At 40.5% G+C, this 26,870-nt stretch overlaps 1 protein-coding gene across 43 annotated transcripts in view; it reads left to right on the forward strand.

Moving 5' to 3' along the window:
* The window catches only part of ZBTB20 (zinc finger and BTB domain containing 20), a 522,330-nt gene that overhangs the window by 137,306 nt on the left and 358,154 nt on the right, over nt 1-26,870 (forward strand). For 40 of the 43 annotated variants that reach the window (XR_005267038.2, XR_011812419.1, XR_011812426.1 and 37 more), the window contains one exon: nt 4,791-4,912. The gene's annotated coding sequence lies outside the window, so the exon portion shown is untranslated. Of the gene's footprint in view, nt 1-4,790; nt 4,913-17,075; nt 17,141-26,870 lie in introns of all 43 variants that reach the window. The other 3 variants (XM_038182031.2, XM_038182015.2, XM_038182050.2) reach the window with 1 other exon arrangement.

Raw genomic sequence — 26,870 nt, forward strand, 5'->3', positions numbered from 1 at the left:
GCTATGCCGAATTAAATTTTATTGTTCTGGTGTTCTCCATCCATTTGCAATGCACGTAATCAGGAATTCAGCTATGTCCCAAGAAACCTGTTTAACTTAATGAGAGCAAATGGCAATGGGTGTTCCTTACTTGGGACAGCAGTGCCAACATTTCTGCTTAATTGGGACATATTTGGCTGTTTCCAGTGCTTCAAGTGGTTTTTAAACAGGTGTTTAATGGGTGCTGAGTTCTGAACTCTGCCCTTTTAATACAGAAGTTGCCAAATAAAGATCAAGAGAAATAAAAAGATCTAATGCAGGATAAATATCTTTTATCTTTGTATATTTATTTAGCATAATCTTTACCTTAACTTGAATCACGGGTGGATGGGGAGGTGTTTCTTCTCATAATTGAGAAAGTCCATTAAATAGAACAACAGGATGTCTAACAGGGTGTCCTAATTAAAATTACCCTGTAATTTGAACAAAACATTCATTTGTATGTAGCTAAGGTTGACCTAAAACCCATCTAAATCAGGAAAATTATTATACACTTTTTTTTCCTGCTGAAAATGAAACTTAGCATTCTGCCACAAAACAGCATGATTCTGTTATTATGTAGTATTGAAGATTAAGGGTTTTCTCTTCAGTGTTTTAAAAAAAAAATAATCATGTTTTGAGGAAAATTTTAAAACAGGTTTCTGTACTACCCCCTCCCTCTGATAGTATTCATCCATGGTTGTGTTTGTGCAGGCTTTTGAAAGCAGACCCAATGCTGTTCAGTGCATACTGTAAGCCTTTGGTCGTGGCCAGTGTTCTTGTGAACTAATAAGCAACTGAGATAGCAGCTGCTTTGCAGGACTGATTGGCTTGGGCTTGACTTTGGTATCTGAATACACAGTTTCTGACTTGCTTGGTGTGCAAGCTGGGTAATTTTGTTATCTCGGGGTGTGTGGGCCTGCATACATAATTTACGCTCTATACACAACTGGATAGATTTTACTTCTGTGTGTGTAAAAATGACCTATTCATGCTGTAGCTATCATGTTTCAAAATGCTGCTGTGGCAAATTGTATTTAATAAAATTTATCAAGTCAAAGTGAATGTTTGGAAGAATTTCTAGCTTCTGAAATATTGTTTATGTTTAGAAGGGAATTCTCAGCATCTTTATCTTGACAGAATTGTACAAGCTGCAACTTGTTGCTACTCAGGCACAAGCTGGTGGAATCTTCTGTGCTCCGCTTCTGGTTCTCCCCACTTTGCAGGCAGGTGGGGAAGGGGGAGGATTTTCAAAAGCTTGTGAAGCTGGCCTGAATGTGTTGCTGATGGATTCAGCTAGAACTGCTTCACTGTGGTTTTAGTGGAAAGAGAATCACACCATTGTTCCTTTTGATAATCCCACCCATAATGTGTAACGCAAAATGTAATGAGACAGCTATGTGCAAAAAAAGTGGAAATTCATAAATGCCAGAACTTAATTAGATACAAGAGGGGCTACTTTTCACTGAATTATTCTTCTGCTTACACCAACTTTATACTTTCATCTCTCTGCTTCAGTGGAGTATATAACAACAAAAGAAAGGGAAAAATTGGATGAACAGTTTGCAGTTTGTTTCACCTGCTTTTAGTTCCAAGAAGAATTGTTAGAGTGAAGATAAAATTTGAGGCTGGTGTTGTGGTAATATACTACTTAAACCAATCAAGAACCCTCGAATAAAAAGTATTCAAATATTGGCATCATTTAAAATCCTTAGGTTCTCCTCATTGTTTTAATGACCATCAAAGCTGATGTAGGCACTGTTGTAAGTTGGAGAACATAATTCATTTAATCAAACAATTGTGATGATGAGCTAATGATACTGTTGCAATTAGGTGTTAATTACAAGTATTTACTGAAGTATTTTATAGATGTATGCATATACATACATTGATGTGTATGCATGTCTTCCAGTGGACCATTGTTTTATAGAAAGAAATATTCAGAAACACTACAGCAAGAATGTATGCCTGATTGGGTTGTACTGTTATCGGGAAGCCGTATCCTATGGGCAGCTGAAAGAAAACAGCAATCTCCTGTTGGTAAACCAGCCAAGCTATCATATTGGTCACATAACTTGAACATGTATAAAATTGTGTAACAACCTGTGCATCTGTTCATGATTGATAGGGTAACTACAAATCTCTTCAGAGCATATATAACGCCGCAATAAAAATAATTAGTTGTGTGGATGCCATTGCTTCAGAATCGCGTGTGCTGTTATATAACGCTGCATAAGAAGGTATTATTTCATTGTTGTGGAAGGAAAAAAAGCTGCCAGTTCTGATGTCTGATCTGGTATTCTGCCCTTGAGGCGTGGTTGCAATTGAGGTATGAAAATTCTGACGGACTCTGGTATTGAAAAGGTTGGTATTGGTTGTTGAACTAATGATCAGGTATCCACACTGTTCCTTCTAGTTTTCTTAGCCACTGTAATTTCCAAGATGATGAATCATCTGTGGATGTTAACTGGCTAGTCAAGTTGTTCATTAGTGACTCTTCCTGAAGAAATTGGGGATGATGGTGTTGGGTGATTACTTGTTGCCCTAGGATCTCTCTCACATAGGGTTTAATTTATTTTATTTTTTTGTTACCCACGAAGCAAACAAGCTAAAAGAGGAGATTTGGACTGCAATGTCTTCTGTATTCACCTGAAATCCAGATTTACATGTATATCCTACAATTGCTAGGGCAGAGTGACTTCAGAAATGATGGTGTTAGAAAGCTTAGATTCCACTCTGGCTGGAATTAATGGTTGTGCACTGAGAAAGTAGCAAGAGATGCTTAATATCATAACTGCAGAGATGAAAAAGAAAATTCCTGCTCTCTATTTCCAAATGTATTTTCTGAAGTCCTTGAAGGATTTCCAGGAGCTTCTGGATGTCCTAGTAACAGTGGTTCTTAATCGTGCGCTTTATCATTTGCCGTTGGCAAGAAAGCTCAATTCTTTCCTTTTGAATGTGGGACCTTGCCTTATTGCCTCAGGGAAGCATTACTGTAATGCATGTCACTTGAGGCTAATTCAATCTGCCACTTGGAAATTGCCCCTGGTGCAGATTGTAGCAATGCACCATTATCTCAAGCTATTTTTCATCAAAAGCACACTGCATCTGTTCTGCATGATCTGTATAGCCCGTCAGTTTATTTTAGGTTAGCATGTGAGGTGGTGGCATTTTTTTCTACCTGTAAAGCCGTGATTGCTTTGGTTTCCAGCAATGTGATAGGAGCCTTTCTTCTACACCATACCAAAGCAGCCCTGGACTTCTCAAGACGAAGGTACGCAGAAGCTTAAACTGATTGACATCAAGGCCTCTCTTGTGCCTTCACTTGTACAGTCCTGCTGCCTCCTTAGCTCTAACCCCAAAATGTCATGAGTGGATGTTGAGCTGCGGCTGGAGGTTGATTTGGCTGGAAATATGAAAAAGGAACATTCATTCAGCTGAAAGCCCCCTGAACCAGTTACCCAGTTCTGGCTCAAGGATAGGGTCAGGCACATGTGTCCAGGAGAGAAAAAAACGAGAGGGAAAGCTGAGATTGTTGCGGCTACAATTTAAATTAGCTCAGATTGCAGTGGAACAACACTGGTAAGGTTCTGGAAATAATAACCCAATGGTTTCAGCAATGTAAGCCATGAGTACAGGATATGAAAGTTAAAGGAACTTTGGCTTTGGAATTTACTTTCTTTGCTGTTTGCTAAAACCAGCATTTTGGTATGCATCAGAACTTCTGAAGATCACACACCTCAACCTTTCCATCCTTGAAAAAGGGAAAATGATTTGAAGGCTTGATTAATTTCTTTTATTGGGTTTGGTTGCTATATGCCATTAGAAGATGAACAGGCAGGAAGCGGTAGGCTTTTTTTTTTTTTTTTGTAAGCAGTAGGAAGTTTTCCCCTTTGAAAAACAGCTAAAACTTCATTAACATTTCAGCCAGCTTTAAATTAAAATTTGTGTCTGCAAATAATCTATGACGTATTTTGAGTGCCAGTGAGGCACATCAGGGAAGCATCAGTACGAGTTTCCTCTACGTACAGCTCACAACGCAGATCCTCCATCTTCTGTCACGGTGTCCCTGTGCCACGGGTGTGTGAACGCCTGCCACGTTAACCCTTGGCCTTCTGCTGGGCCTGTAAAACCATGGCTGGGACAAAATGAACCAAGCAGATGATTGCTGAATGCTAAATACCACACCTGCTTGGTAAACAAGCTGGCTTGGCCTAGTACTTGTTACCATGCCTTGTTCCAGTAGATTTCAATAGGGCTGCCTGCACTGGAAAGGGCTACACCTGCCGTGTTTCTGTAGGACAGGTTCATATAATGAGCCTAATGGGTTCTTCTGTTCTCCCCCGTCCTTCTACTATTGAATGTCAGTATTTTGCCTTTCCAAACGCAGGCATTGCTTGGCCTGCTGAGCACAAGTCCTTGAGTATGTTGCTGAGGAGAGTTGGGCAGCGATGCTAGCTGCTGTGTAGGCCGCAACAAATGGCAAACTACTGTGCTTCGCTGGGTTTCACACGTTTGAGGGGACATAGAAATGTGCAGCATGCAGCCTGAAATCATGCTTTTTTTCTTCCCGTGAAACTTTTATGTCGCTTCCACATGGAATAGAATTGCAGCTATTCTCTGCAATTGGTACCCTTGCTGTAAAGCCTGTGGAGAAAAAGCTTTTGCTGACGTATTGTGCTCTTGGTAGGGCCTGTATTGGAGCTTCTGCCAACTGTTTCTAAAGGTTTTTGCCTTTGTGACATCTTAAAGATCTTTTTTTCTTCTTCCAGGGAACTAGGGGGCTTGATACATCCCTTGCATCCTGCATTTACTCTGACCACAGTCCCTCCCTGTTCTCACAAGTGGAGCTCTGCCCTGCTTCCCTTCCTGTTGATTCCCAGTCAGCTACATGGTAAGTTTTCATTATCTCTCTACTTGTTGCCACAAGGTAAAATTCTGGCAGACTCTCTCTAAAATCCATTAGCACTGGGCATTGAGGGCAAACTACTTCATGCCCATCAAAGATCATTCAGTCCTGTTCCAGGCTGACAGTAAGGAAAGGAAGATAGTATTGAATTAGCATTGGAGCTGAACTTCAGCATAGATTGTTATAGGAATAAAATATGAAGTAAAATATGTGACAGAATTAAATCCATCAGTTCTAATAAAGGAAACAGAAGAAAGCAAAGAAATCTTGGACCCTTAAATCCCATTAACCAGGCCAGAGAGAGAATGTGTTAAAAGGGAGCTGCACTGTATCTTTTTTCATTGTTTGATGAAATAATCTTTTTCACCCTTTAAGTGGTGTGTTTAAAAATCCTGGTATTTCTGAAACAAAGAGAATACACAGCCACCGAGCTAGCTGGGTTTTATACCTTCCTTTTCTGAGTATTGTCCTTCAGTACAATACCGAGCCATTTCTTTGTTCTCACAAGCTAGCAGTTAAATTGTATGTAAATGTATGCAAATTAGATGCTGTCTAATAAAGAGAGTCATTAGATGGAAGAAATATTTAGTTGGGGGGGGGAGGAGAAAAGAAAGCAGGTGTATTTTGCAATAGAAAATGTAAGATTGCAAAAAATCCTCAAACTTTGGGTGAGGGCTTTTTGTAAAGCCATTAAAATATTTTCTAAAAGACTTGCCCTACTCTTGGTCCTTTCTTCTCTGTGTTTTTGTGTGTATACTTCTCTGATCTTAAAACTCACAGTGGCTGTTCTATGTGTATATATATGTATTTGAAGCGACACACAAATCCTGTGTTCATAAATGTTTGATTTCTTTAAATCATGCATGCATGTACTTTGTATTAGGGTGTGTTTTTGCTTACTGAGTGTATACAGGTGGAGTCCATGTGATAAATTTTATATTCATGGATTGATTTATTCATCATATGCCCTGAGTGTCTGCCTTATGCTCACTAAATCATCTTCCTTCATTTTATCTACCTCCTCCTCAACAATTTTAAAGTATTTTTTCCACATTGTTCGCTAAATCTCAATACCAGGTATGTTTCCATTCTTTGGTGGAATTTTCTACCAGGTAATCCCTTTTGAGGTATGAACCTGATTCAAGCTTAAAACAGCAGTGACTTTTCTAAACATAAAGTTGCAGCTTGGAGCATTAAAATGCTAGGAATATGAAGCTTTGTGTCCTTAAAGGCTGGAGAACCCACACCTGTGAGTGGAGCTCTCAGCGTCCATCTAGGCTCCGAAAGGCTTAGAATTGATGAATCTTATGCTCTTGCCACTTCTAAGGAGACAAATTTTAAGACTTCAATCTCTCTGCCTTAGAATCTGTAGCTCTGATCTGTCCACTCTTCTGTTTGAGTGGATTAGTATACACAGACAACATAGCTCGAAGTTGGTATTGTATTTTGTTTCTGATGGTCAGTTGTCATGGTTCAGTCAAGCGAGCTGATAACTATACTTTGGCATATTTTTTCAGTTCCCGTTTTGCAAGTCTGGAAGTCTAAAGACATATATGTATATGTGTATAAATGTATGTATATAAAAACAATGTTGTTTAAATATTTACACATAAAGCCAAGGGATTGGCTTCCTTCCCAGAATTACTGGAACTACCTTCCCCAGGAACATTTGGACTTGAAAAATCTCTACAGCAACACTTTTCAGAAACTAAACAACTTGTGAAAAGAGGAACTAGCTCTGCACCCTTTGCTGTTCATATGGGTTCTTTTGCTTGGGGTGATGGAGAGGCCCCTGTGCATGAGTAATACATTTCCAGTTAATTATGACAAGATGCTCTTTTATTACTCTTTCCCCCCACAGTTTCTCATTGGTTTATTTTATGAGAGAACATTTATGAGAGAAACTATAGCACAGTGGGGAATTTTTGTCATTGTTCTAGGACAGGTCTATTCAATGTGCTGCATCTGAGTCCAGAGGCAGCAATTCCTGTCTAGACAGCTGCAGGGCAGATGGGCTGATCACTCAGAAGGAGCCTGACTCCCTGGTTGCTCCATGTCCCAACCGTGCTTGCTGAGCCATCAGCAGAGGAGCTGCAATGTGTGTCCCCTACATGATGGGAAGTGTAGGCAAGGTCGTTGTAAGGATACAGTGGAGGGTCAGCAGTGAGTGTTCTTGAAGGAGAATGCCTTCATTCTATTCAAATTATTCTTGAACATTCAAGGTATTCTGGAAGGAGAGTACCTCAAGCAGAAGATGTAAGGTGAGGATTACTCTAATGGGAATACAAGAAGAACCTGAGCTGTAATATGAAGATTCTGGAGAAAGATGAGATTAATAAAGTAAGGTGAAACACAGCGTATTGTGGTGAGTGGGAGGTATGATGCAACATGAGTAAACAGAAAATGTTAATGCTTTACCCACTCACTTGGGGCACCGCACTTCTAGGCTGTCTGGCATTGCATGTCCTAGGAGAGTTGAGTCACTAGTGATATAAACATTTAACACTGTTTTCATGCAGTGTGCAGCCTATAGGAACAACTTCAGCCACGTCCCAAAATCTGAAGAATTTGTGTTAATCCTGAAACACCAGTTGAGATGTTTGTACAGGAGCCTAGCAGTCAAGGACAGTGCTTTGTCTTGCAATGTGTTCTTGAGCAGGGCACCGAATGCACATGCAGATAAGAATATGTTCAAATGGGAGAAGAAAGATACAGGGTTAGGGGCAGGAGTCTGATTAATTGCATATTGCTCTCCAAACTTCCTGTGTTCAGGGCAGGCAGAGAATTCAGTGTGTACTTTTTGAAGATGCATATGTTAATACTTTGGTCATCTTTACAAAAAGTGTTATACAGCTTTCCTGGGCTCAAAATATATTGCAGGTATATGTGAGGTGTCCGTATCCTGTGATAGTGAATCCAAAATCAGTACTCTAGACAGATGTGGGAATAAGACCAGTGGTCCATCGAGTGTGACATCTTCCTCTTAAATGTCTTCAGCTGCAACAGAAGGGCAAAAGAAATGCTAAGTTGTAATGTGAAACAACCAATATTTTCATCAATGATCTGAAAATAGATGAGATTTTTTTTAACTTCTATTTCTCAGGAGCTTGTGAGCTTGTGCATCTTTTAAAAAAAAAGTTTTAAATAAAATATGCTGCACTAAACTAATCCTAGAGCTAACGAACAGGCAATGGGACTAGCAGCTTTTGCTATTACCTACTGCTTATTATTGTTATTATTATTATTTCTTTTTAATTATGCAAAGTGCTAATCAGTTTGATTATGCACAGTGCTAATCAGGTTAATTATGCAAAGTGCTAATCAGTTGTTCTCTAAGCACACGAGGAGAGCAGAGGTGCTGGCAGTGAATGGTGGTTCTAGATGGGGGTAGTCACGGCAGTCATTCCTTATTAAAAGAGGAGTAGGTGAGATGACAGGGGTTTTTGCTTCCATTAAAAAAATAAATAAAAAAAGAAAAAGCCATGAGAGTGATAGTTCTGGTGGGGTAATGTCTTCTTTCACAGCAAGGCAGACTTTTTTTTCCAGGCTGGCTCATGCTGTTGGATAATTTCTGTAGGAGTTTGAGTGCACTGATTTGGGCAAATATATTACAGAGGGGTCTTGTAATGGATGGGGTAGGAGTGTGCCCCCACTTGAGAAACTGAGATGCATAACCAGAAAAATAACAAATTAAAGGAGTTTGTTCAGTATAATGAACAGTCAACTTTTAGACACCGGTAAGTAGAATATTGATAATGTTGCATGAATAACATTTGATCGTATGCTTGTATGGTTGAGGGTACTGTGTGAGCATCCAAATTGTATTTCTTTCAGTGTGATACCTTTACAAGCAGTAGGAATGTAGGGTGCCTTATCAGTGGAAAGTATGTTAGGCTGCACTTTCTCTTCCTCTTTAGTGCTAAATTACAAATTAGAATTTTGCATTCCTGTGAAGCAGGATCTGTTCTCAATAAGCTGTGTTCTTCTGACAATTACTGAAGATTCAGTGTATCTATTTTGCTGTGCTCAGTGTCTAATATCTAACCAGTATTCCTTATTTGATTATGTTTCAGTGTTGGTGTGGGATACATAAGCACCACTTTTTACAGTTAGTAATGGAGATGACGTTCCCAGAGCAGAGAGCTACTTGCTCATAAAAGTCTTGGGTAAAGGATCTTAAGAGATTTTTCAAGTCATTAAAACAAAAGACTAGTCCTGTATAAGGATATAGTGGTAGAAGGTTATTGCATCAATAGTGCAAAAAAAGTTTTCCTTGGAAAAATTAATCATTGCAGGTGGTTACCTAGGGGATGTCATGGCAAATCTTGAATTATGTTTAAGGGAGGAAGTAAGGCATCATTATAACTTACATGAAAGCCTGAAATGTAATAGTATTGCCTTCTCAGCATTGTCCATAAACTCCACAAGACATTGGCCCTCAAACCAAGTTTGCTTTACTACCAAGTGTGTGGGCACATACTCATCTGGTTTCAAAAATTTGCGATGGTTTTAGAAAGCTAAACCAATGGTTCACCATCAAGTCCAGTGCTTTAAACCTGGAATAGAAGAGTATGTGATCTAAAAATCCTAAGTGAAAGGGAGAAACCAGTCCTGAGAGTGCAGATGCTTTTCCCTCAGATCAGAACTGTCTGAAGTTAATGCAAAGCTTCCCGTAAGCTGATGGTTAATCAGATCACTGCTACCCTAGGTGCTGCTCCAGAAAAGCTCAGTCTGTTGTCCTCAGATCTGAATTTGACCTGAAGTAGTACAGTCCACAAACTATTTCCACAGAATCGCTATTCTGCTTTCATCTATTGTCCCTAGCTCTGTTTCTGTTTGCTCTTTCAGTACGCTCCACTCCTCCCTCATCAGCTCTTTGATGAGGCACAATAGGAGAGTGTGTATAGTCAACCACAGTAGGGGAAAAAAACTGACTTCTTCATGTGATCCCTTGGCATCGCACAGCCTCGCAGGAGGCAGATGCTTGCTTTGATTGCCATACCCACAGAAATGCAACAGTCGCACACTTGGATTATTGTCCTGTCTCTTTTGGAGGCTGGGCTCCAAAACTGCACAAGAATGGAATTAGCTTGAAAGGTATTGTGATGCTTTAGGTGTATTCTTTGTCATCATCTAAAGATTTCTCAAACTGGAGTTTCATCCTTTGGACAGAACACATCAAAGTTTTTGTGTTAGTGCAAGTATTTCCCCTGGTCCCCTATCCCCTAACTTAAAAGATGATGTATAGACAAAGGACACTTGCAAAGCCAATAGCATATGCCACATATAGTATTTGTGTGGGACAAATGTAAATTTACCACATATAAATCTACCCAAAGTGTTGTGAAATGCAATAGAGTTTATCATTATTCCAGATGACTGGGTTTCTGATGAATCACGGAGCTAGAAAGTCAGGAAACTCACATTCTGCTCCGATTTTTACCGTTTTCTTTGTAACCCTGCTAAATTGCATTATCTTACTCTGCTTCAGTTTTCCTTGACAGTGAAGTATGGATAATGATCCGGACCTAACACGAGGTGTGGGAGGGTTGTTGTAAGGCAAATGCATTGTTTGCAAAGTGCTTTGATATCTCTGGATTAAAGGCGTTGTGGAAGGGCGATGTATTATGGGGAGTTAGCTCTGTTATTAAGGAGCATCATCAAATCTTGTGATCTTGTGTAAATTTGTGCAAGATAACACAAAAATAGTTTGTGTGCATCCCTAAAAAGTGAAATAAGTGGATGGAGAAAAGTCAGTTGCCTTGGCATTAGGCTAATAGGTTAGCAACAGATGAAGAAACCCCAGTAAAGAAATCTCTGCTTTAAAAAGCAGGTCTTGTGTGACAGTGGCATTGTTGCAAAACAGTTTTGCATCTTCTTGAGGACCTCCTGGTCTTCAGAGGTGCACGCTAACTGCTCTGCAGCTTAATAGAAGTTGAGTCTGCTTGTTGGCATTCACAGAGCTGGGAGCTGGGGGTGGGGGAATTAATAACAAAAAGATCTTAAACATTCAGCCTGACCTTTGGAAGTTACTGACCTGCATTCAGGTTACAAATACACAGCAATTTTCTCTCGAGCTGCAAAGACTCTAAATGTTAAATCAGTAACTCGATCGGGCTAGCAGCCCTTCTCCTCCCTGCTTGCTGGTGCCCAGCTGCCACGACTGGAGGAAAGGACCAAGAAAACTATCTGCACGCATACCTCTCTTATGGTGACACGAGTACTCGGAAGAAGCCCCACTGACACAAGCTAACCCAGAGTGACACTTTGCTTAAAAAGCTGCTTTGAATGTCTTCTCCCATTGATCTTCTGCAACGGAGATAAATAAACACTGTGTGTGGGGCAGCCAGGCTGAGTATTTTTGCTCCTCCAAATGTTTATACATTCTCTGGTGGTTGTTTGTGTTGCTGTTTGTTGACTGTAAATTCCAGACCTGGATGTTTATGATGTATACATTTGCAGGAGCGGGATGGTTTGGGGAGTATGGTGAGGGTAGGGCTTTTTATGAACACTACCAGCTGAATAGAGGGAGGGTTTTTCTTCTGCTTCCAGCGTGATGAATTAGTCTTTGTGCTCGTGGTGGAAGAGAGGGCTGCTGTAGCAGGAGCATTAGCTAACAGGCCATTTTGTGCTCAGGTAGATGCACAGAAGAGGCTGCTGAAGATTTGTCCGGTAGGAGCCAAGTTAGTTTAGCTTTGCATCTGATTAATAATCAAGTCTGTTGTGCTCGCAGTTTCATCGGTGATGATGCATGTCTTCTCTTGGGATTCACTGACTGAAGTTGTTACAGATGCCAAAATTCCCGATGGCAGAGACCCCTCCCGCCACTCTGTTGGCTTTAGTTCACAGTTTCTCTGCCTAAACACAACTCTTCCCTCTTTCACAACTGCTGTTGTCAGCATCTCAGTGTCTAGGGTAGTGGGAACGTGTAGAGGTTTTTGGGAACTGATGCAGGCACTTCTGTCCACCAAACTGAATGGACATTTAAGAATTCAGCTTAATTGGTCATCATTTTTTTCAGATTTGCTGGGATTTTCCTCAAACCTGTGCTTCTGTTGTATTTGTGCAGGTTAAAATCATGTTTCTGATGCTCCAAACTCCTTAAAGCCTGCCTAGTGTTTTTCCTTTTTGCTCTGTCTTGTGCACATTCTCTGTTTGTTAGAGGCAGGTTTTGCTGTCTTGCAGTTACTGCAGCACAGCAGCCTCTCCTGTTTGTTTATAAGTTTGACTGAATTTTAACTATTTATACTTAATTTTATTAGCTTTAAGCATAACTTTTAAGGAAGAACTTCTGCTATGGGTACACTGCTGACCGATCTGATACCAGATAGAAATATTTGGCTTTGCCTGTAGTAAAATAGCCTAATAGCATCTTCTAAGAGTTCTTATGCCTTCATGGTTTACTTGGAAGGAAGCTTTGAAAAGAGGCAATGACCTTTGTGGCAGGGAGGTTTTTTCCTTTCTTACCAAACTGTGGTTCAGCATCCTGATAATTGCTGTTCTGTGAAAATAAGGACCTACGACCATTGTCAGCTTCTCGATTTTTCTTGATTTTCTCTCTCTGGTGAGCCTGAAGGTTGTCAAACTGACGATAACCACAGAGCACTGATGTGTAGTTATGGTAGATTCTCTTTTTCAGCTGGCTATTTAAAAATCCAGAGTTAAATACAGTAGCTAAACAAGGTGACAGAATACTTTGCTTATCTGAAGTCAAATCTGTGAATGCGAGAACTGAAGTTGGCTTAGAAGCCTTAAATTGACTTCCCTGTACTTCTGCAGTTTTTAATTACATGATCACATTCTTTTCTGTGGGAACTGATCATCTCTTAGTACACCTAATGGACCTGGTTTGAGGTTGAGTGGAGGTTCCTTAGCACGAGGCTGTTTTCTGTAAGATCAATCGGCTCACTTACTGCAAACACTGCAAGATGTTTAATAAATGAGGCGGGAGATAGCTGCAAAAGACAGGGTGATCTTATTCTTAAGATGGAGGTGACACCGTGCATATGCTTAAAGGGGTAAAAAGTGCTTGATTTTTGATTTGCTTATAAAACCAGACATCTATAGGTGGGCTACAAGGAAAGCAGGTATTGCTGACTTCTCTTTTCAGTTCACTGGCATCTTTTTAACCCTTAACTACTTATATCCTTTTTGAAGTGTTCTGTTTGTATTCGTAAGGGCCCCCTAAAAAAAAAAAGTCAAGTCCAGTAGTAACAGCCTGTGCTGCCTTTGCCTTCTTTTTCACTTTGCTGGTATACAAATGCCTTCCCCTCACCTCCCCTTTCCATAAAATAGCAGTTCCCAGGATTTTGACTTTGAGTTGGTAGGAAGCGTGATGTGTTCCACGTTACTCGTTGAGAAAAGCGTACACAACCCTGATGATGCTTTGAGGGATTCGTTGGAGATGCTGCTGTAAGTAGAACTGGTCTGTCGAGCCAGGTCCATTTTCTAAGCACTGGGAATTCAGCTGTTTTCTTGTGAATTCTTTTCATATTTTATTACTATGAAGAGAATACAAAGAGTGCTTGTTTCTCTTTTTTTTTTTTCTCCCTCCAGTTGACACAATCAGTATTATTTGAAGGAAAAAAAAATTACACACAGAATGGGAAATAGGGTGGGAAAATGTAATAGGATCTGCAAATCTTTTCTGTCTTGTCTGAGTAAATGAGAGCTGATGAGAGATGCAGCACAATGAGGGCTAGGGAATGCTAGCTGAACTGGTATATAAAGATTGTTTCATTTTGCTTCATTTCATTTTCCCATATTGAATTGGAAAGGGAAAATTGCAGCGGACATGAAAGTTTGCTGTGGAAACACCTTGGGTTGCTGTACCCTTGACGTGAACCTGGGCAGATGTGAAAAGGAGTGTTAACTGAAGTGGTGTATGAATTTTGTAGGTGTGCTTCTGAAGCACTTTCTGAAGTGCCCTTTCAGAAACAGTGGCCTGCCTCTAGGCTGTTAGGCTACTTCTCTTTAATCTCTTTTATTGTCCACTTAAGTTACCAGTTCAGGAAAGGTTGTGGTTTTTTTTAGCGTTAGTGTTGGTTTTTTTTGTTTTTATGAGCCAAAACCATGCTGATTTTCTAGGTAAATCTATTTTTTTCCCCTCATGCAGACTTTCAGGAAGACTGGAAGGAGATTTTCTTCCCCCCCACCACCACCACCTTTTGCCTACCCTAAATGTTTATCTTGCATTGTTGAGTGAAAGTAATGCAAGCTCGGACAGAACTTGGTCCTAGGTGGGATACTATGACAGCAATGCATTCATCACCAGACAAATTTTACCATCAGTGTTACAAGTGGTAGTGTTTTTATCCAACTGAGGTGGCTGTACATCTCTTGCTGAAGGGAACAGCTATAGTTAAAATCATTTGTGAGTCAATTCCATCTGAAAAGTTGTCTTTTGCATGTTATTATGCTACCTTAGGCATGGATAATTTTCAGAGGAAAAAAAAAGTAGGATTTGTGTTTTTCTTGTAAGTCAAAGTCAGTTGTAGAGGTCTGAAATAATGCAGCATGAACAGCAAACATTTCTGCATAAAATCTCCAACAGCACAGATTATAAGATTTGAGACTCCTATAGCAGCCACTACTCTGGGAGATATCTTTGATGATAAAACATTTAAAGATTAAACCTTTTTTCTTTAATCTGCTTTTAAGTAAGTGAATTAGTGTTCAAAAGTAAGACTCAACACCTTGGCTTCAGAGTCCAGCTGGTGTGATCCCAAGGCAGGTTCATGTTGTGAGCAGATCTAAGACACTTCTCTCAAAAACATCGTGTAGCTTCTGTAACTTTGAGACAGACATGCTTGACCAGCATTTATCTGGCAAGCAGTTTGCTCCCTATGCTTGTTCCCTTTCCAATGTCCTCAAGACTGAAGAGGCTGGGTGGGCACAGGAAGAGAAACGAATGGTTTGCTTTTCTCCAAGCAATAGGATGGTTCAGTGGCATTTGTATAGTGCTTCAGCCACTCTGAAGTCAAGGCAGAGATTGTTGCTTTCCAACCCTCTGCTCCCTAGCCATTATTAGGCAACACCTCTCCCCTCCTAACAGAGACCTGGCAAGCGCAAGGGTATCCATGGGTGAGTGCTTCTGCATGGGACTCATTCCACAGAGCATCTCTTGAGCTCAGTATGTAAAGTCTGGGTGTTGTTAAGTAACCCCATAGTCTCAAATCTTAGATAACCAGAAGGGAAGCGAGGAGAAAAGTTCTTTTCTCCCACTCTAGGAGGGGGGAGGCAATGCTACCCGGTATCAGATGTAATGGCTAGACAGCAGCAGGGAAAGATCGGAGATCTTAAGAGCTGGCTGAAATCCAGAAAGGGTTGGTGTTTTTTTTGGGGGTGGGGTGAGGAAGAATGCTGTATAGCAACGAGTCTTTTACACAAATTATTTCAGTCTAAATCTTTGTCCTGTGCAGTCTGAATAGTTATCCTATCTCGTATACATTAGTAATTCAAGGAATGCTCTTCTTAGTAGAATAAACAAATTTTTGCTGCTTGACGTGTGAAGTGCTTGTACTAGTAAATCCCACAGACAGCTTCTGCCCCCCATTCCCCAATATTGTTTTGTCTGATTATACAACCTTGAAAGTTTAAAATTGACTGGTTTACTGTAAGAAGCATTAAGTAAATGCAATCTCTCTATTTTTAATAACACTAGCTCAAATATCATGTGAGATCACACTAGTCCTCCAGTGTAATTAAGTTTATGGTTTTCTTATGCACTTCAAATGCCTGTGATGTGCAGTTAATAGTATTTTTCAGACAAGTATTAGGACACCTCGGCAGCGATGCCAATGTGGGCTGGTGTCTATCAGCAGTGCAGACACCACAAAGTAATGGAAATTGCAAGACACTCTACTATAATTTGTCTAAAAATATGCATGACAGCAAAGCTTTTTTACCTGAGTTTAGAAAGTGATAAGGCTCTGAATTAGAGTGGAGCTTCATAAATGAATCGGGCATGAAACAAGATTTTCGAGTTTGGCTTGACGTCCAGTGTTTATCGAGACTGGAGCGTGGCTGAATATCAGAGATCTCCTGCATCTGGGACTTTGTATCATGACTGTACCTGCAGTCTGATCTCTGCTGCATAATTCTTAACTATAAGCTGATGGAGAGCTGCATAGGGAGTTTTGGAGTAAAGGTTTGGATGGACATCTCTTCTGTGTGTCTATATATACATATGCATATGTAATACTTCTTTGTTTAAAGAAATTGAGATGTTCAATACAAGGGTGTTTTCTTTTATTTCTAAGAAAAGAAAATTATAATGAAGATGCTCAACTATTCCAATAAAATGGCCTGAAAATATTGAAACAAACAAACAAAAAAAATTTAACTGTCTTTTCTCCCAAAGTAGGTTGATTTTTATTTTCAGATATTTTGAAAAATGAAGGTCAAGACTTTAGATTTTGAGGAGGGTGAATGTTTCTGACATGGTTCCAATTGACACGCTCGTTGAACACTGCAAGTTGCAATCGTATGTAGCTAGGTTTGAATGCAGGGTTGGATCTGAGCTTGCAGCGTGTGCCACAGCTCTGTAAAGCAGAAGAGGATCTGACTACTCTGGCATCTTGGAAAGTCTGGGCTGAAGTCAGCAGTATCAGGAGTTTGGGAATCTTAAGATTCAGCTTGGTTGCTTATAGAAATACTGGAACTGAGCTCATAGTCACCTTCTGAAACGGTCACCTCTGATATCATAGGACTTCCAGGAGTCTCTGCCTTTGTGGTAAAGTTTGCCCATGTAACCACGTTCTCTCTAGCAAGCTGAAGTTTAGCTTTATCTAAATGTCTAAAGGCCCAGTGAAGACCAATAGCTAATACGTGGGGCAGCTCCTCAGTGGCTGCCTTTTAAGTTCATGAGCTAACTCCTGTGCAATGCTTTGCTATGCTGCGCGTTGTGGGTACTGCAGATCTGTGTAATCTCTGGCAGGTAGCCATAAACTGGCCGTTCCTTTCTTAAAACAGCGCATGCAAATGCTAACCAACTGTTTGTTTTGCTCATGCAAATTTTTGCCCATGCAAATTTTGGCTGCAGGTTTCCTGCGTTACACGTTAAGAGGTTGGAATGTGCTTTTAAGTGGGAAATAATAACAACGATGGTTAAGCAGCCCCATCTCTTTCTGTTTTCTCCTTAATCAAGCTAACATGGCACAGACTTCAGTGAGGCTGCTGCATCAGTGAGGACTGCAGGATTTGGCCCAGCAGGTATTAACTCATATAAATCGTATTGGGAGCTTTCTTTGCCTGCTGTCTGCCTTTTAGGGGGACTGCTGGGGGGCAGGAAGCAGAGCAGCTAGGACAGGCTATCGGAGAACCTGCTGTGGCATCAACTGCCCATTGCTGGCTGGGAGCTGCCAGCTGACATTTGAGAGAACATGCTTTATATGAGAAAGTGATGAGTGAATGGAAATTAAAACAAAAGGATTGAAAATAGAGCTGTAATCAATCTAGCCCCGGTATCTCAGTAAACCGGGGATGTTATTTTCACAGGGAATTTGGGGGTAGATATCACAGCAAGTGCCACGATGGCAGGGTCTTCCCCCTTTTCCCCCTCTCCCCCCTCCCCTTCCATTAAATCTACATTTGGAAGGTGGATGGTGCTGACTCATAAATTAAATTGGAGTAATACATACAGTGTATATATATTTCTGTCATTTTGTCTCAAATTAAACACGAACCTTCTCCCCTGACAAGATGATAGAAAAGTTAATTGCTCGCCCTGGCTTTAAATTGGAATTTGAATTTGCAAAATGCTAAAGGTTTATGAGATCTAAATCATGAGGAGCTTAAATTACATTCCTGTGATAAAATATTAATAAATCAATTAAAACATAAGCCGAGTATAATATTACTTTTTTGTAGGAACCTTGAACACAATAATTCATTAGAGTGTGCAGTAACAATTATTGTATCTTTTTTAATTTTCTTTTTTATTAGTTTTTTTTTTTGAACTGGGGAAAAGGCAACATCAGATGGGAACACACCACACAATGGTGGAATATTATCCTGGTACCAAATCTAGTCATCTCCTAGTAACAATGCACATGCATACAAAAGCATCTAAGCAGTCCTAACTGCACACATGGTGTTGTGGTTCACAGATAACCAGATGCATTCCCTCAAATTTAGGGGTTATTTCCCCCCCTTCACAATATGGAAAAGAAGGGCAGAAGAAAAGTGATCGTACTGCTCCTGCTGCTTTTTACTTTTTCCAGTCCTTTCTCATGCCATTTTATTCTTGTTCTCCTAGTCTCCTTTCCCTTGCTGGGTACAAGATTGGTATGATATCAGTGTCAAAACTTCAAAAATGCACGGAGCTTTCTGTAAAGCTGGCCTGAGTTTTTTGTGTTGGGGAAACCTAAGCCAGAACTGGATTTTCTTACTAGCTTTTCAGTTCTGTTGTGAGCAGCTCTCGCAGCTCTGATCTTTACATAACCCATTTCTGCGTACTATATAAAGAGCACTTCAGGCACAGTATGAAACTTAGTTATTATTTGAGGAAGGAGGTGTTATGCTAGCTCAGCATGCATTTCGTATATGCAAACATTAATACACGAGGAATGCAATTATTATATATACCTGCACACCTCTAGTGCCTGTCAAGGTGCGGATTCCTTAGTCAAGTGCTTTTCACCTTCTGAGAAATGACTGGACTGCATGGCTGCTACAGCTTTGCTTGGGAAAGGGTCTAATTGCTATCATTACATTATTTGTGTTGCATTCTTGAAGCGTTATTTAGTACAAATTACACGCTGCTGCCAAATTGGCAGCTCTGGGGACTGCCGGCTGCCGCGTGGATCCGTAGCGTAGGTGCTGCGTGCTCTGCCCACCCTGCCCTGTGCCCAGGCATCCTCAGCCCCTGGTTTTGCCAGAGTATAAAGGTTTTTGACTGGATGAGGGGATTTCAACAGCAGGCCGAGCTGGGCCCTTCTCTCAGGGGATGAGGGGCTGGGGAGGGGTACGCAGCTGCCACCCCCCTCTGCCTGCTCACGGCCTGCAGCCATCTCGCTCGCAGCAGCACGGGGCAGCTGCTGTTGGCCAGCTGAAAGCAGTTAGGGCCAGAGTCAGCTGGGGAACACAGCGAGAGGAGATCCAGGAGCAGGTGGCTGTTGGTGCTCCTCACCACCTGTCCGAGGAACGCTTTGCGGTGCCGCACAGAAGTGATGGCAGGCGCTGGTTTGCCCTGGGCACAGGATCCCACGTGAGGTTCAGGGCCTTCCCCTCCTCATGGTGAGAAGATAACTGGTGGATCTAGGGATCCCACCTTACTGTGCTCTCTCAGGGGTGACTTCATCCTGCAATTAACCTTGACTTTCCACAGACTTCTCTGTTTTGCCATCCCTCTACTAATGAAGCCAGTCAAGGTCCATTGTAGTGATGCAAAATATAATAAAACTGTTTCTTATCACATGTACCATGTCCCTGCTGGTAAGCTCTTCATCAATATTAACAAATTAGTTGTTACTTCTTATATGTATTATCCTCTTTTTAAGAAGGGGATGTAGCGAAAGTCACTTTCCACCAGCTCCCAGGGCATTACAGCAGGCTGGTGTTGGAGATCCCAGTATCCTACATGCCTTCCAGCAGCCCACCCTCAGGACCTCACCAGAATCAGAGAAATACCAGAGATAACGAGTCCCGTTCATGGGGAAGCAGAAGGAGATTCATTGAGCTTGTTTTATGTAGACCGAGGAGCAGCTATCAGATGTGATTAGCTTCTTGTGGTTACCGCAGTGAGTTGGCATTTAGATCAACAAGCTACAGCTGAAGGCTTCATATCGCCAGGATGGTCTGATCTTCCTTTACTATGATTTTTTACAGAATGGACTGTTGAGATCTCACTTGGTAGTGTTCACTCAGTTTGATGATTGCATTTACTCAGTAGTTTCCATGCTTTACAACTATTTTTTTTAGAGTGTGGCTGAATCTTTGTGAGCATTTCCGTAAATAACTTAAAAATATATAAATAAATAAATAAAAATGAATTAGCTGGAGTTTGTGTGTGTGCAGGGAGATGCTCCAGATTTTTCTTGTGTACAGGGACAATTTCCAGCAGAAGCTGAGGAAAGTTTTCAAGCTAACTTCTCTCAGTGATATCTTTCTGTTGATCAGAGGAGTTACACTGGGACAGTGCTTTCTTCATGGCATACTGTCCTTGCTGGGGAGGAAGCAGACTATATACACGAGAGTGTTGGCACCCCCCATTTCAAAGTTGAAAGCAATTTTAGCACTGGGTAATGCCAGCTGCTTGAGAGGGTGAATTGATGCTTATGTATCAGCTCATAAAATGGAGAGGAGGGAGGGGATGGACTGGTCAGTGACAGTGCAGATGATGCACTCTAGCTTTGAGGATCATCCCATCTGAAACCTTCCTGCCCTGCACATAGATCACAATTTCTTTTTAGCTTCTGCCTCGGGAAGACTTCCTTCCTCCTGGACGGCAGCTATTGTCAGAGTTTCCACGTCTGCTGGGGGCACCAAGGTTCTCGCAGACTACGGTAAACATGATTTGGCTCCCGAGCGCTCGTAATCAGGCTTCCTTGCACTGAAACAGAGATTGCTCTATTGCAGTGCCAGGCCTCTAGCAATACCAACTGTTAAATAATAAACAGGCCCTGGTTGTTGGCAGTGCCTCCCCACCCCGCCACCCCCGCCAGCACGCAGTACCCATTTTCTGGGTCTACCTGCCCGCCCGCCTCCTAAAGTGCAGCCCCTCGCCTGTGTTTGGTGGAGGTGGGAAGCAGCACGGAGACATCAGTCTATGTCTAATCTGCTTAGTTTATTATTCTCCTAGGACCTCGGGTGATATAGCAAACATGCAGTGCTTTGGCAGCACTAACAATGGCTGTGCTGTCGTTCTAGATAATATTACAGACTTTTGCCTAATGCATGGGATCCTTTTTTTTTTTTTTTTTTTTTTTTTTTTTTCCCTCTGTTCATCTGCGCGTTCTTTAAGGTCTTTTCTTTTTTTGGGGGTGTTGGGATTGCTGGGAGGGACTGGTTGCTCCTTAAACAGGTCTAATTTTTTTTTTCCTGTGAATTAAAAATAAAGTAACATGTTTAACTGGCTTGTTCTTCTGATGGCAGAATGGTATTTATTGTTTTATTGCATTGAGAAGTATTACCCAACCTTTTTTTTTCTGTACTTCATGGTTAAAATGGGTACTGGAACAATCAATTTCTTTTTTTTTTTTTTTTTTTTTTTTGGTGAATCAAGGGACTCTGTTATGAAAGACAATCTGCCAGTGGGGGAAAAATACTGTAAGTAAGCCCCGGTCCTTCTCTCCATTTTGGAGACTTCTGCAGTTTTCATTTGATTTCCTTGTTACTGTGTACACAGTACACATGTGGAAAACAGTATGTCCTGTTTTATGCATAAGTGAAGTTCAAGAGCTTGGAGATAAGTTAGGAAAAATATTATGATATTGTGAAGAGGAAGAGATTATATTGCAGAGTTAAAATGTAACTGCATGAATAGATTAGAGTGTACATATTAATTTCCCTTTCGTTCTCTAAAACCTTGAATGGAACAAAAGCCAGAATTTTCACTTGGTGGGAGAATAATTTTTTGTAAACCCATATACGAAATAGATTTTAAACAAAGTATTCTTTGCTAATCCATACAATTAAAAAGCCCTATATTTGGAGTCAACTGAAACTTATTTTTTTATATCTTTGCACGGTATAGCTGATATTTTTTTCCCATCTGTGAAGGAATTTTCTGAACTGTGGATTAACTGTGGCATGGATGCTGAGAAAAGCCTTCATGTTTTCAAAAAATATTGTACTATAAAAATTCTGGTATTTTTGTAATGGTCTGGGGGGCATTCCATCAAAATTTCCTATCAACTCTATTTGAAACTCCACCCTTCTATTATAATTATGGCAGGTGGCAAATAGAAGGGAGCAATTGTAATTAGTACCTGGACTTGGAAGCAGTGCTCTGTCACTAGCTTTTCTTAGCAGTCGTTCCTGTCTACAGCTTTACCATGACCCCAGTTAAAGGCCTTGAGAACCCTTTATTAAATAAAGTCCTTGCTTTATTTGTGCTTAGTGTCTAAGAAATGCAAGATGGTGAGGTCTATGAATGATCAATGTTGTTACTTCTTAAAATACATTGTGTTATATATTATATATCCACTTTAAATTATTGAGTTACATTAAATACTCTAGAATCAGGTAGAAAAGTTTGTCTAAATCCTTGGGCCAAATCTCGTCAGATGAGATTTTCAAAATGCCTACTTAACATTAGGAAAACAGCAATATTGGCTTCCCATGGCATTTGTTTTCCTAGCGTACTCGAGCACTTCTGAAAAGTGTGTGATATGTTTGTTGGTTGGCTGGTGTTTGGTTAGCTGTTTTATGTTTTTTTCTTTTTGTCTGGTTGTTGTTGTTTTTTGGTTTTTATTTATTTATTTATTTATTATTATTATCCCGAAGGCTTTGGCCTGAAGAAGCATCTGGAATTTGACTTGGTCTATGTTGAGACAGCAGCAAAGATGACTACTGTCTACATTTACTTTACTTGATCTTTATTGACAATCATTTAATTTATTCTTAATAGGAATAAGTTGGAAAGTTGGAGTTTAGTGCTTCTGAAAGCCTTCGGAATATGTGAAATATCAGTAAATGAACTTTTTGGTTAAGATTTTCTTTCTTTCTGAAAGGTGCAGAATTAACATAGTTTGAGTGTTTTTTTAATTTCATAAGAATATTGAAGCAATGCCAACAGATAATTTTTAGGAGGCTAAAACAGGGCAGCTACAGGTATGCAGGGAGAGGCAGTGCACTCAGGAGATTAATGAAGTGCCTTCGCAGCTGCTATTGTAGAAGCTGGAAGCCTTGTTTCATTAAGCAGAAAAATAAACTACAGAAACAGAAGACTCCCTCTCCTTCTTTCTAAAAGTGTTTCCTTTCTTAAAATGCACATTTTAATCCAGTGGGAAGAGTCTTTTCTTACTGCTGACATACTCCTTAAATCATATTGTTTTCAGGCAGTAGGTAGAGTGTGTAGATGAGTGACATTTGCTTGTAACTGTAACTAAAACATAGTTTTAGTGACATCAAGAAAAAATTATTGCATTTATAAGCTGAGCCATTTTCAGCAGGTAGAAGGAAACCTCAGAACTAGGGGTAGCAACCGAACATCTCCTACCCCTTGCGGTGCCTGTGGCTGTACCACCTTGGGGTGTGATTTATTTAGCAAAGGCAGTTGTCTTGGTCAGTAATTGGTCAAGGGAATTGCCGGGATGAAATGCAGGGAGCTGTAAAAGTGGTTCAGTAGGTGGTGCTATTCCCTTGAAGCCAGTTCCGATGCTGTGCCCAGCAGTATATTTGGAGGGAGGGGGTCTATGTTCCACAGGTTTAGCCTTCAGATAGGACCTGAAAAGCTGTAGTTTGTTGCAATACAATTCTCACTTGTGTTTTTTGTTAGCTGTAGTAGTATTCTTAGATGCGTATTTGAACTCTCGGGAGTGTGGGGGTGGGAAATGCAACAGAGGATAAAAGTGATTTCAGAGTCATGTCATACATACTTGAACCTGAAGCTCGAAGCAAATTTCACGATCTGAGGGATCCAGGAGTCATAACTGAAAAGAAGAAGGGAGGAAAAAAAAAAAAAGGAAAATGTTACATGTAACAAATCAACGGCTGCAAAAGGGAGATTTTTTCCTAGCTGTGTGGATAGCATTCTTTCAGGTAGCATCAAATTTGGCTTCAAGAACAAAGCAGAGTTGAATCTAGAAGCAGACTCAGTGAGAACTGCAAACATTCCAGAGCTGGGAGTTGCTTGAATGTGAGCTCTCAGCGATGGCTCTCCACTGAGCTATGTGCTAGTGAAATAACTAACAAAGAAAGCACCGCATTTTTCAGAAGCCATGAGCAGTATCTTTCCGAGCTGCCTCCAGACGTCAGAATTTTATTTTATTTTTTTTAAGAAATCTTCAGAACCAGCACAACTGATTGTGTGGTGCTGGGTGTATGCAGACCCTTCTGTGAGAGGACTGTTTGTTAAGGTTGCTCAGAAAGAAGAACGGTCTATTTGCAAGTTGCATAAAAATATATAATCAGAAACTTCCTCTCATATGGTTTGAGGTCAGAAAGGACCATTAGATCATTTGCTTTGACATTCTGTGTCACACGTTGTTATATTTGACCAGCCATTTCTGACTTGAACCCGGTTACGTGCACACACAGCATCTCTCCATCTTGAAGCCATCAGGAGGTTAAAGCTCCTCCCTTCCATTGGTAGTTTTGTCCCAATGGCTAATTCCCTTGCTGTTTCAAAATGTGGGATTCGTTTCTGGTTCGATTTGACTTTTTCTTTCTTTCTTGGCTTCGCGTTCCAGACTTTGGTTCTTGTTATGCCTTTCTTCACCCAATTGAAGATCCCTTCCGAAAACAATACAACAAAGAAAAGTAAAAACGCCTTCCCAAGCCTACCCACTACCTCCTGTTTATGCCTCCAGGGATTGTGTTTAGCCATCTTTACCACATTGCACTGGGTGTTCTTGTTCAGTTGTTTGTTCGTTGTGACCTCTAAATCCTTTTTGGAGCTGCTCTCTTCCAGGATGTAGCACGTTCCCCACGCCCGATGCTGTAGATACAATATATGTTCCTTTTTCTTAAGCATATGCCAAGCTTAAAAAGTGTGTTATTTGAAGGAGCTGCAGTTGGTGCAATGACTGATTCTCCCCACCCACAGATGCCCTGTTCTGCTGATCTTTTGTCAGTCAACCTGTCTTCGTGTCACCTAGAGACTTCTCTAAGCAGTGCTTTTATAATGTAGGAGTCATTGTTCTAAATGCTGAATAATGTTGGGGGCTATTACTGTTTTTACCTAAATCTTACTCAATGCCTCCGTATGAAGATCCCCCAAGTAACTTTTTTCTGAGGGTTTTCCATTAGCTAGCTGTTAAGCCCTTCCACATGTGCTTTCATTGGCAGAATTGGATTCTGTGCAGCTAGTACTGAGTCAAGTGCTTGTGAAACTGTAAGTGTATTGCATTTATGCTGTTATGTTCAGTAAACACGTATGCTTACCAAAGAATGAAATCAGGTTTCTTTGACGAGCTATCTTCCATCATAATGCCATGGTGACTGGCATTAATTATATTCCTATCTTTATCGATAAATTCACTCTTGGCATATGTGGGTGCAACTTCATCTTTGTCAGTGGAATTGTACGTTTTGCTTGTCTAAAGTATATTTGAATGAGCTTGTATTTAAGAAAAAAAAAAAGTAGCAAAGCAAAAACCAGCAAAAATGGGAACAGCAATATAAGCAAGAGTACCTTAATGTTTGGAGAAGCAAGTCTGTAACTTCTTTGTGTGGCTGTGAATGGAATACACTGGTCCCAGTGACTGCAGGCGGAGTGGGGAAGGTCTCTAACTGGACCTTTAATCTACCAAAAGCCATGTGGAACTTCTTACAAAAGTTAGTGCTGGATCTGAATTCTTCCTGTATCTTGCATAAAGCATGTGCTATGTGGGCATCTATGCTGTACTCCCACTCTCCTCCCTCGTTTGTACTAAAGCTCAAAGTAAAGTTTGATTTTCCTCAGCTGGCCTCCTTTCACAATGGAGACCTAGAGGGGAAATTCTCAAAAGTACAGCAGAGTTGTAGGTGTGATGAGATGGCTGTGAAGCAGCTGTTCTGATTTGGAGGTGGGAGGTTGATGTCTCCTGTAAACATCTCAGCCTTCCTTTCAGATAGCTTGAGACATGATTTCCATGCCCTGTCCCCCCCAGTCAGGTCTTACGATGTTTTTCACATTAAACAAACCCTATTTTGTCTAGGAAGCCTCAAATGTCTTCCATTTACATCATTCTCCAAATGAAAAATATTGAAGGGCTTTGCAACCAAGATGCATGGATGATTGCAGTTGCTTCTGTATAGCATATAGAAACTTTCAAGGTAGGGATGAGAGGTGTGTGTACAGACGTATTCTAATCACACATAAAATAAACGTGTCAATTTTATTTTGTCTCTAGGGCGTGGAAACTTGGCCAAAATTGGGCTGGAATGGATGGAGGGGGGGAAAAAGAGAATTAGAGTACACAAGAATGACCTACTTAAAAAAATTAAATTGGAAAAAAAGACTAATGGCTTGTAGCTATGGGATAATGGAATTTGGGACACTGGTGACTACTTCGTCCTAATCTTACTTTTAATTGACAACAAAGATGTTTGTGCTTTGTTATGGAAGGACCTTGTGATCAACATACCGTTGTGTGAAACATCCTTTTTAAGAAGCTGTTCAGAGTGAATAGCTCAGGATTTCAGTGTTCAGGACTGGGATTTTCATTTGGATCCATTTGTATTACCACTTGTATTATGTTCTGAGGGAAGTTCATTCTGATTTAAAAGAAGTTTCGTCCCTCAAAAAATAAAATAAAAATAAATCTCTACTTCCTTTCTAAACACTTAAACTTCTTCCTGTCCAAAAGAGTGAAGGTCAATATTTTTCATGGGTATTGTGTGGCAGGTTAAGGTTATCCCTACTGAAAATATTTGGTGTTGGGACTCCTGTGTGATGCAAGGGACTGTTGTTTCTGATCCATCCCTTTTGGGTGTTACTGTGATACAAATATTTTAATTTGCATAACATATAGGTTGGAGAAGTTGAAACAGAATTTAAGTGATCTCAGTGTTGTAATAAGTAAAATTCATGAGTTTCAAGCCCACTCTTTTAACACTAGGCTGTTATTTTACTTAGTAGCCGTATTCTGAAAGTTAATGAAAGCCTTCTGTTTTCAGGAGAAGATGCCTTTACAAGGAAGTGCTTAGCAATAAACCATTTGAAATAGCATTTTTTAGCTTACTACAGTTTTTCACCCTCTAATTTATTACCATTTTCTTATTCTTGATGAAAGTGGCATTTTATGTCTTAGCAGTTTATCTGTAAATTCAGTCTGCAAGCCCTTCTATCTTAAAA

This window comes from Anas platyrhynchos, chromosome 1 (genome assembly GCF_047663525.1).
Source record: "Anas platyrhynchos isolate ZD024472 breed Pekin duck chromosome 1, IASCAAS_PekinDuck_T2T, whole genome shotgun sequence".
NCBI lineage: Eukaryota > Metazoa > Chordata > Aves > Anseriformes > Anatidae > Anas > Anas platyrhynchos.